The sequence below is a fragment of the Pinus tabuliformis genome, chromosome 9, assembly GCF_031772625.1.
Source record: "Pinus tabuliformis cultivar Carrire ecotype Pingquan chromosome 9, CPIR1, whole genome shotgun sequence".
Lineage (NCBI taxonomy): Eukaryota > Viridiplantae > Streptophyta > Pinopsida > Pinales > Pinaceae > Pinus > Pinus tabuliformis.
Genome location: NC_142307.1, coordinates 2,011,527,408 through 2,011,536,793, shown reverse-complemented (window position 1 = coordinate 2,011,536,793; position 9,386 = coordinate 2,011,527,408).

The following is a 9,386-nucleotide window of genomic DNA, read 5'->3' as shown; positions in this document are numbered from 1 at the left end:
AATCTAGAACCATTCTGCCAGTGAATCTTGAAAATGCAATTCATCCTGAACAAAAAAATAAATTATTCATAAAAGCAGCGCACAACAAAAATTAGGAGTATATCCACAAAATGATATGTGTAGACTGTTGATAAATTCTTACATGTAATCTGCCACAGGATCTTCAAAAGTATAAGAAAAAATATGTTCTTGATTATCTCCAAAAAAGAATTCTCTATGTATGAAGGTTCCTGCTCGATTAAACCTTTTGTTGGGATAATATGTTCAACAGAACAATCAGCAACATCTTTAAGGAAATGATCTATGTCACTTTCATGTCTCCACTTTTCATCTTTAAGCTTTAATTGAAAATAATATGTAATTATAACCTTAGGAAGAAAAAGAAATTTTTTCTCATCAATATATGACATACGATCAACTTCAAATAGATTGTTTACCTCTGATCCATGGGCATCATTGTATTCTTCAATGCAATGGTATACAACCTCTTTATCAGCTTCCTTTTTACATGAGATAGCCTCTTTTGCTATGATAGATGGCTCAATATATTGTTGTCCAACATATCCCTCTTGCTAGTTTCTTCCTGTATATTCAACACCCAACTGATGAACTTGAAGAGCTTCATCCTGCTCCCCATTTAAAACATTTTCGTTATAGATAGGAAGATCATCAAATTTAACAAAATAGGAACTCTGGGGATCTATTTGCAACTTAATAATTTCTTCCTCTTCTCGACTGCTGGGCAGAGATTCTTGATGCATGTTTGAACTTTCCTCCATCTGAATACTCTCTTGATTTTCTTGGAACGGAGTCAACCAATTATCTGCTTGGGATATTACTGGAGAGAAATGTTTTATAAACTTCTCCACATCATTTTGAGAAAATGATGCTCGATCTGCTTCGAAGATAGTCAACCAATTCACTACTTGAGAGATTATTGAAGAGAAATGCTTTATAAACTTCTCCGTAAATGATAGTTCCTCGCTTTCAGAGACTTTCTCATAGTTAATCTGGCTATAACTTCTCTAAATGCTTGATATATTATCAACAAGATCATTAATTTCATCGACAAGGTTATCTTGAGCCTTTAAAGTTTTTTTAGCATCATAATATTCACAACAACCTTCAAAAAGAAACTTGTGAGGATTATAAGTTCTACAATAAGAATTGAATACTGAATGGAAATCTTTCAAAGATGAAATGCTTGCTAAACGCAGAGACCTGAACCAAACCCTAGCTTCTAGGTCCAAAGAAAACAAAAACAACTTCATCTTCACATCTTCATGAATGATGCCCTGCTGCTCCATGCATTCATGAAACTCTTGGAGATGCTGAGCCGGATCTTCATATTCCTTTCTACTGAGTTGTGGAAGATAATTATTCCACGTAGAAAACGCAGGCATATCATGAGGATAGCCAGTGATCCCAGTGAAATCAAATGGATCAAATTTATGGACTAAGAATGTAGGGAGAGTCATTTAAACCCAGAAAATAAAACTTCAAAGTACAGTGGAGTCGCCAGTCAATGTTGTAAATGAAAATCATAGGTGTGAATGTTCAACCAACTGCTGAAACTTGTCATTCTCAAGAATGAGCTTCAAACTTAATGAACCCAAGAGAAAGTGTTCTTATTCTATTGCTTTGCGGGTTGTGGTCTTTGTTACCATGGAGTTGCCTTTTATTGCTTTTACTCTAAACAGCCAAGTATTTCCTCCTCGCTAAACAACCAGAGGAAAATAGTGAAAACCCAGCGAAAAGTGTTATTGTCTTCTCTCCCCGGCAACGGCACCAATTAATGTTGTACCTTAAGAAACCAATTTCCTCGTTGTAGAGAAATTATGATTAAGACATTAATAAATATTATTTACTATCACTTCTTTGTTACTTTATTGTTTGTTGTATCCTCAAATGAAGGACCCGGAGAACTCGGTCTTTAACCTTTAATACAGGTATGACCAGAACATCTCAGAATGCCATTTGTTGCTAGATATAAATGATGAATGAGGAATGTTTGAAGGAGAAGTTAAAGATAACATGTTGATCTTTCACAGAAACTACTATTTGTAACTTAGAAGAATTATGAAACTAAGAACTGAATCATAGACAATACGTTGTTTAACACAGAAACTACTATCTGTGACTCTTGGAGAAGTTAAAGATAATATGTTGATATTTCACAGAAACTATTATCTATAACTTAGAAAGGAATGTGAAAACTTCAAGTATAGGAGCACTCTTTTAAGGAATTTTAACTTTATCTACATAAGCAAACAAAGACCTGTAGCTTCATTACTATACTTGAAAGAAGAAAACATAAGACGACACATAACAGAGAGGGTTACAAAATTATACCCAACAATTCATGGAAACTTCTGATTCTTTCATTAATCAACAATTATATCAGGAACACAGTGGCCTAGTCTCTGGGTTCTCAAAAATCCAACCACCAACCCTTTACAATTCCCTTTTCAGGCTTTTATCTCTTCTATCAAATTAGTTTTGGAACTGATTTCTTGGAACAGCTAATACACTGCTTTATAGCAGTGATAAAACTATTTTCTCTTTAAAATTATTCAACTTTATTATATATACAATATTAAGACTCAGAAAATATATAAACTGCACCAAAAGCTTTGAAAGAGGTCCATATATATATGTCAGGAATGATCTGATTGGCGAAAACACCAAATAACCCGACCAATCACCTTTTCTTCGGATTCGGCTTCAACATTGATTTTCCCTTTATTCAGCGGAATTAATGCAAACCTTTGGTAATTGTGGAACTTAAAATGAATTAAATCTATTGTATAAACTATCGGATCCGCCCATTCGCCTTTTAAATATGCCTTAATACCTTTACGGACTTGATTATACATAGATTTGTATTTAATAATTCATCGGGTCCATAACCCATCGCAATCACAATTGGCGCTTTCAATTGGGGTATTAACCCAAAACCTTAACAAACTGTGATTAGCGGACCCGCCGGAAATATAAAACATGGTATATCTGATATCGGGTCTCGTTCGTCGTCGCAAATCGCAATCGGAATAAGTCATAAAAGCTATGCGATGATCGTGGGCCCGACGGGAGAATCAAACATAATATATGTTATATCGGGTTCGGCCTATCGCAATCGCAATCGACGGAACCCATATACCCAAACCTGAACGATTTGCGATACGATGAACATGCCAGAATTATAAACGCGATATATATATGTTTTCGGGACCGGCTGTTTAGTGCTTTGTGATCAGCGGACCCGATGAGACTTTTAAACACATATATATATATATATATATATATATATATATATATATATATATATCGAGCCCTATTCTTTTACACTTCTTCCTTTAGCGATGCCGATATATAATAAACAAAATGTTTATTTCTTTTAGACTTTTCGGGGGGGGTTAAAGAATATAAAGGGCTTCATTGAGTTTGAACTCCCGATAGTGATATAACTGATAAATAAACTTCAAACACAATATAAGCTACAACACACCTGATACGTTCCCGCATTGACAACGACCATGGGGAACTATTCGGTGATTGATCATTTCTTCATTATGGATGTGGCGGACACCAACATGGTGATAGGTGTTTAGTCGCTCTACTCCCTTGGTTGGGTCACCACTAATTGGAGGAAACTTGAGATGGAGTTCACAAGGCCGGATGGCAAGCTAGTAGTTCTTCAGGGCATGCATTCATACCCTCCATAGACAATTTCAATGCACTAGATGGACACCGACTTGAGGCACAAGGACATAGCATGGGCGGTGGAGCTGAGGATTTCAGAGGTTGGGGGACAGCCCAAGCCACCTCACCCAGACATATAGACCATCTTAGACAAATCCCCAATAGTGTTTGGGGACATACCACTAGGGCAGCCACCTGACAGGGGTTTTGAGCACACCATCGAATTGCAGCCTGGGTTGCAAGCAGTTATCACCACTTCTTATAAGGATCCTAAGGCCTACAAGGATGAGATAGAGTGTGTCATCAAGGAGTTGTTGGCATTGGGACACATTACGCCGAGTTGTAGCCCCTTCGCTTCATCAGTAGTTTTGGTGAAGAAGAAGGATGGGACTTTACGCATGTGCATTGATTAAAGGGCGCTCAACAAGAAGACCTTGAAGAACAGATACCCCATTCTGTGCATTGATGAGTTGATGGATGAGATCAGAGGAGCCAAGTACTTCTCTAAGATATATTTGCGTTCGGGGTACCACCAGATCATGTGAGGGATCAGGGCATCCCCAAGACGGCTTTCAAGTGCCACTATGGGTACTTTGAGTTCTTGGTCATGCCCTTTGGGTTGACCAACGTGCCTGCTACGTTTCAGTCATGTATGAACCATGTATTTGTGGGTAGCGGCGGAAGTTTGTATTGGTGTTCTTCGATGATATATTGATTTACCGCCAGACATGGGAGGAGCATTTGCAGCACTTAGAGATGGTGTTGCGTATTTTAGAGCAGCAACAGTTTTACGCCAAGCTGTCTAAGTGTGATTCTGCGCTGACCGATATGTTCTACTTGGGACATATCATTGGCGCAGATGGAGTGAGAGTGCACAAAGAGAAGATCAGGGCCATCCGGGATTGGCTTGAGCCCTAGAATGTGACCGAGCCAAGGGGATTCATAGGTATACACACCTACTACAGGAAGTTCGTAAAGGGATTTTCACAGCGAGTATCTCCCCTCACAAATCTAACGAAGAAGGGGGCTTTCACATGGATGGACAAGGCACAATCGGCATTTGAGATGCATGCCAAATTCTGGCAGTACCTAGTGGGCAACATATTCTGGGTGAAGACTGACCACAATAGTCTTTGTCATTTTATGGGGCAGCAGGGCCTTAGTGACAGGCAGCAGAGGTGGGTTAGCAAGGTGCAGGCCTACGATTTCGACATTGAGTATGTCAAGGGCAAGCACAACATAGTAGCAGATGCATTATCCAGGAGGCTCGCGACACTTTCACTCATGAGAATTTTCCATGACTGGAAGGTGCAGTTGTTGGTGGAGTACTCCAAGGACCGAGGGGCATGCAATATATTGGAGGGCATTCACGGTGATGAGCGTTATAAGGTGATCGCTGAGATCATTTAGTACAAGGGGCGTATATTCTTGGTGTTCGGTTAGAGGACTCTCCATGCAGCTCATGATTCCCCACTATCGAGACACCATGGGTTTCAGAAGACATACATGACAGTCAAAGAGTGTTTCACATGGAAAGGCCTTAAGGGGGACGTATTGAGATATGTGTAAGAGTGTGGGGCTTTCCATAGGAACAAGGGGGAGTTGACTCATCCCACTGGGTTGTTGCAGCCAACTTCCCATTCTTGAGGGAAATGGGAGAGTATCTCCATGGATTTCATCACGGAGCTCCCAACGGTGCAGGGGAAGGATTGTATATATGTGGTGGTAGACCGGCTGACCAAATATGCCCACTCCTCCGCCATACCGACCTGTAATACAACATAACAGGTGGTCAAGTTATTCTTCAATGAGATCTTTCATTTGCATGGACTCCCTAAGACTATAGTCAGTGACAGAGATGGTTGGTTCATGGGAGCATTTTTGTAAGAGCTTTTCAAATTAATGGGCACTAAACTCACCACGAGCACGAGTTACCATCCTCGCACTGACAGTCACACTAAGATGGTTGACAAATGGATGGAGGGTTATCTTCGGAACTACGTGATCGAACATTAGAGCGCATGGATTCGATGGCTACACCTAGGCGAGTACTGCTACAACACCACCCATCACATGTCCATCGGTATGTCACCCTTCTGTGCCTTGTATGGTTATTATGCTTTGCCTTTTGCTGACATTATTTTTGGAGACAGTCAAGCCCTAAAGGCCAAATATTGGATCCAAGAGAGCCAAGACATCCTCAAGGCTCTCAAGGATAACATATTGACAGCACAAAATCAACAAAAGATGTATGCATATAGGCACAAGATTAAGAGGCAGTGTGAGGAAGGGGACTTGGTTTACTTGTGATTACAGCGATATCGCTAGTCCACATTGAAGCAGAAAGGGGTCGAGAAGCTATAGTCGTGTTTCTATGGGCCGTATAGGGTGATTAGGAGAGTTGGGGAGGTGGCCTATGAGTTGGAGCTTTCCCCAGGGAGCAAAATCAACATCTTTCATGTTCTGTGCCTCAAGAAGGTGTTGGGGCAGCAGGTGAGGGTAGTTGTGGAGTTGCCACCACTTGATGATGAGAGGCATCTGGTTCTGGAGACTAGGGAAAGGATGTTGAGGAGCAAACTATCAGAGTATTTGGTGCATTGGAGGAGCTTATCGAATGAGGATGCCACCTGGGAGGGTGAACACATACTTGAGCATCCAGCGCTGAAGTTGCTTGGGGACAAGCAACATTTGGGAGGGGAGGACTGTAATGTCCCTTCCTAAATTAATTTGTCACAGGTTCATTTTCCACAATTTTGACATTTTTGGAGGCCATGGGACCCACAAAATTTTGGGAAAAAGACTTAGGAGGAAAAGGGAGGTTGTAATGTTTTGTTGATGGAGCGTGGGGGCCACCCACATGAAGGAAAAACACACTTGCCTAAGGGAAAAGTTCGAATAGCCAAGGAGGGAAGTCAAAAGGCTAGATGGAGGGGCCCACGTGGGAAAGAAGGCCCATGAATTATAAATAGGAGAGGCTTAGCCTCATTTGGTATATTTTTCCCATCGAACTCACCTTAGTTGCTCGAGCTGCTTAGCCGAATCACTTGTTATTTAGCATCAAGTTTTCCAAGCGGAGAACTCACCCTTTCTTCGGTGGATTACGAATGCCACACTAGGGATGTCCCATTCTACCATTTTGGAGGGGGGTTGGAGGGGATTCAGAGCTTAACGCTCGGTCATTTACCCAGCTAGTGTGTATTCGAGGACGACACAAGAAGGGAATACGTGGGAGTTGTTTCAGGGATCTTCCTAGGTGCAATTGACAAGAGAATTTTGGTAAAGGGGCTTCAGTGGGATAATAGCCTTTGGGAGGAGGAGATGGATGTTTGAGAGCAGTACGAATTGCAACATCTAGGGCCAGCGCAGAAGCCTCTCACTGGGAACACGTGGGAGTTTGTGGGTCAAGAGTTTGCTGGGAGAAATAAGGAGAACCTTGGGGGAGTGTATCTCAACATTTTTGGAATGATTTGGGAGGGCTTGTACTAGAGTTGCAAGTAGGTCGTATTTACCAACAGCTGGAGGAGGATGTGGTACTAAGGGGCCAAATTTTCGGGGTCAAAACCAAGCCAAACCCTTTTTGGGTTTTGGTGGGTTTTGTTTGAGGAGCTTGGGGTTAATTTTGTGGAATTTTCTGAGCACCGGAGGTGGGGTTTCTAGGAGCATCTTTCCAGCAGACAATGTAGTTTTATTAGGGCAGCGCAGGGCATAATTGTAGTAGCTAAATCTACCATCTAGGCTTGTCATTTTATTACTTGGCATTTGTAACACTTGCCATTGAGGCAAGCCCAGGTGCACTTCTTCCACACTATTGTACTATTGCTCCCATTTCTTAATAAAATGGCTCAGCTGGTTATCATTTCTGGTCTTTACATGGGTGTGCACTGAATGTTTAAATTTTTTGGTGTTGTATTTATTGTTTGCTTTGCATATCATTGTTTTTCCTTGTTTGGGACATTACAATTTCTCATCATCTCTACAGATCTCATCCAACAAGAATTGGTCAAGGATAAACGAAGGCAAATAGAGAGTTTTCCCCTCAAAACTATATAATCTAGCATAGATGCAATTTTCCTTATTAAAAATTCAACCCTCCCCTATATGAAAATTCCTTTCTTTAGAGGTCAAGGACTCAAGTCTCCCTTCTCATAATCATTTGTCCAACTCTCCTTACAAATGACTATTGAATTTCTTGGAAATGTAATTGGACCTTATGCCTCCAAAGTAGTGAATACCATAAATACACTAGCTCAAACCCTTGGCAAATACTAACTCATATTGTCAAGTTTTTACAAGTTTTTAATAAAAGACAAAGCAAAAATCAAGTATGAACCCATGGAAAATCTCTTGATCTACTAGAATTCCAATCACTACTGTGAAATCTCATTAGAAACTAATTCTCAAGAATCAAATGTCTCTATGTCATCTAGGGGTATAGTAAATGTACTTGCACCTGTAAATCTTGGAGTGTTATCCAACTAGATGAGCAAAGAGCCAATGCCAATTCTTTATGAGGGTAGTCTAATCCAAGGAGATCAACCTAATACATCTTCTCAACAAATGGTTTAGATTGTTCCAACCACTTGTTTAATATACTAAAACGATCACCATGTGTACTCAAAAAGGCTTCAACATCAAGAATCTTGAACATCTTGGTGGGTTCTAAAATCCATAACAGTGTCTTGAAAGTACGTAGTGTAAGTGATATGTGAAACTTCTATCCAACTTCACAACCATATGAACATAATTGAACCTTTTAGCACATCGTCCAACAACTTAAAAATCGCATACTTGGTTACACACCCAACTTTCACTAAACTTGAAGGCCAAAGCACATTCTTCTTCCGTTCTTCCTCTGGTAGTTCTGAATACCACTTATGACTCTGAGTAGTGGAGGGAATTGTCACTTTGAGCCATGGAATTAAAGGTATCACAAACAAATGGTTATTTTTCCCTTCTAGGAGGCATCTCCTTGTTTCACGTGCAAACCAAGAATTATCCTCCTCTTTGATAGATCTTGCCATTCCTCAACACATTGCAACAATGGTGCTAACTTTGAGCGTTACGGGGAAAGGTGGTGGCAGTACAGTGAGCCATTTATTGCCATTGATTTCGGTTGTACCTACTTAAACACTAAGGTCATGCATCATCTAAGGAGACACCAATATAATTCAAGACATTTTAGACCATGCAAGTGAAGGTAGATGAAGGATGTTATGCAAATGACATGTCTTCACTTCATTAGAGAAATTTTGAGGTCTAAAATGGACCTCGAAACAAAAATGTATAGATAAAATCAACTTTATAAAAACCAATAGGGTTCAAAATGATGATGTCAACCATGGGGGATGACTCACCATTTTTGAGTAAAAAAAAAAGGATTAAAAAATTAAAACAAAAACAAAACAAAACAAAAAACTATTTTTTCAACTCAAATTTTCAACTTCTCCCTAGGGTTTTACTCAAATTTTGAGCAGGAGCACTCGTTGGATGTAGAATTTAATTCATCATCCAAAGAATAGCCATGTTTCATACTTTTGATGGACTCTACTACACAAAAAATGAGAAATACATTAAAAAAACGTGATAAAAAATGAGAAATACATGAAAAAACGTGATAAAAAATGAGAAATACATGAAAAAATGTGATTGCAATCACGTTTTTTAATGTATTTCTCATTTTTTGT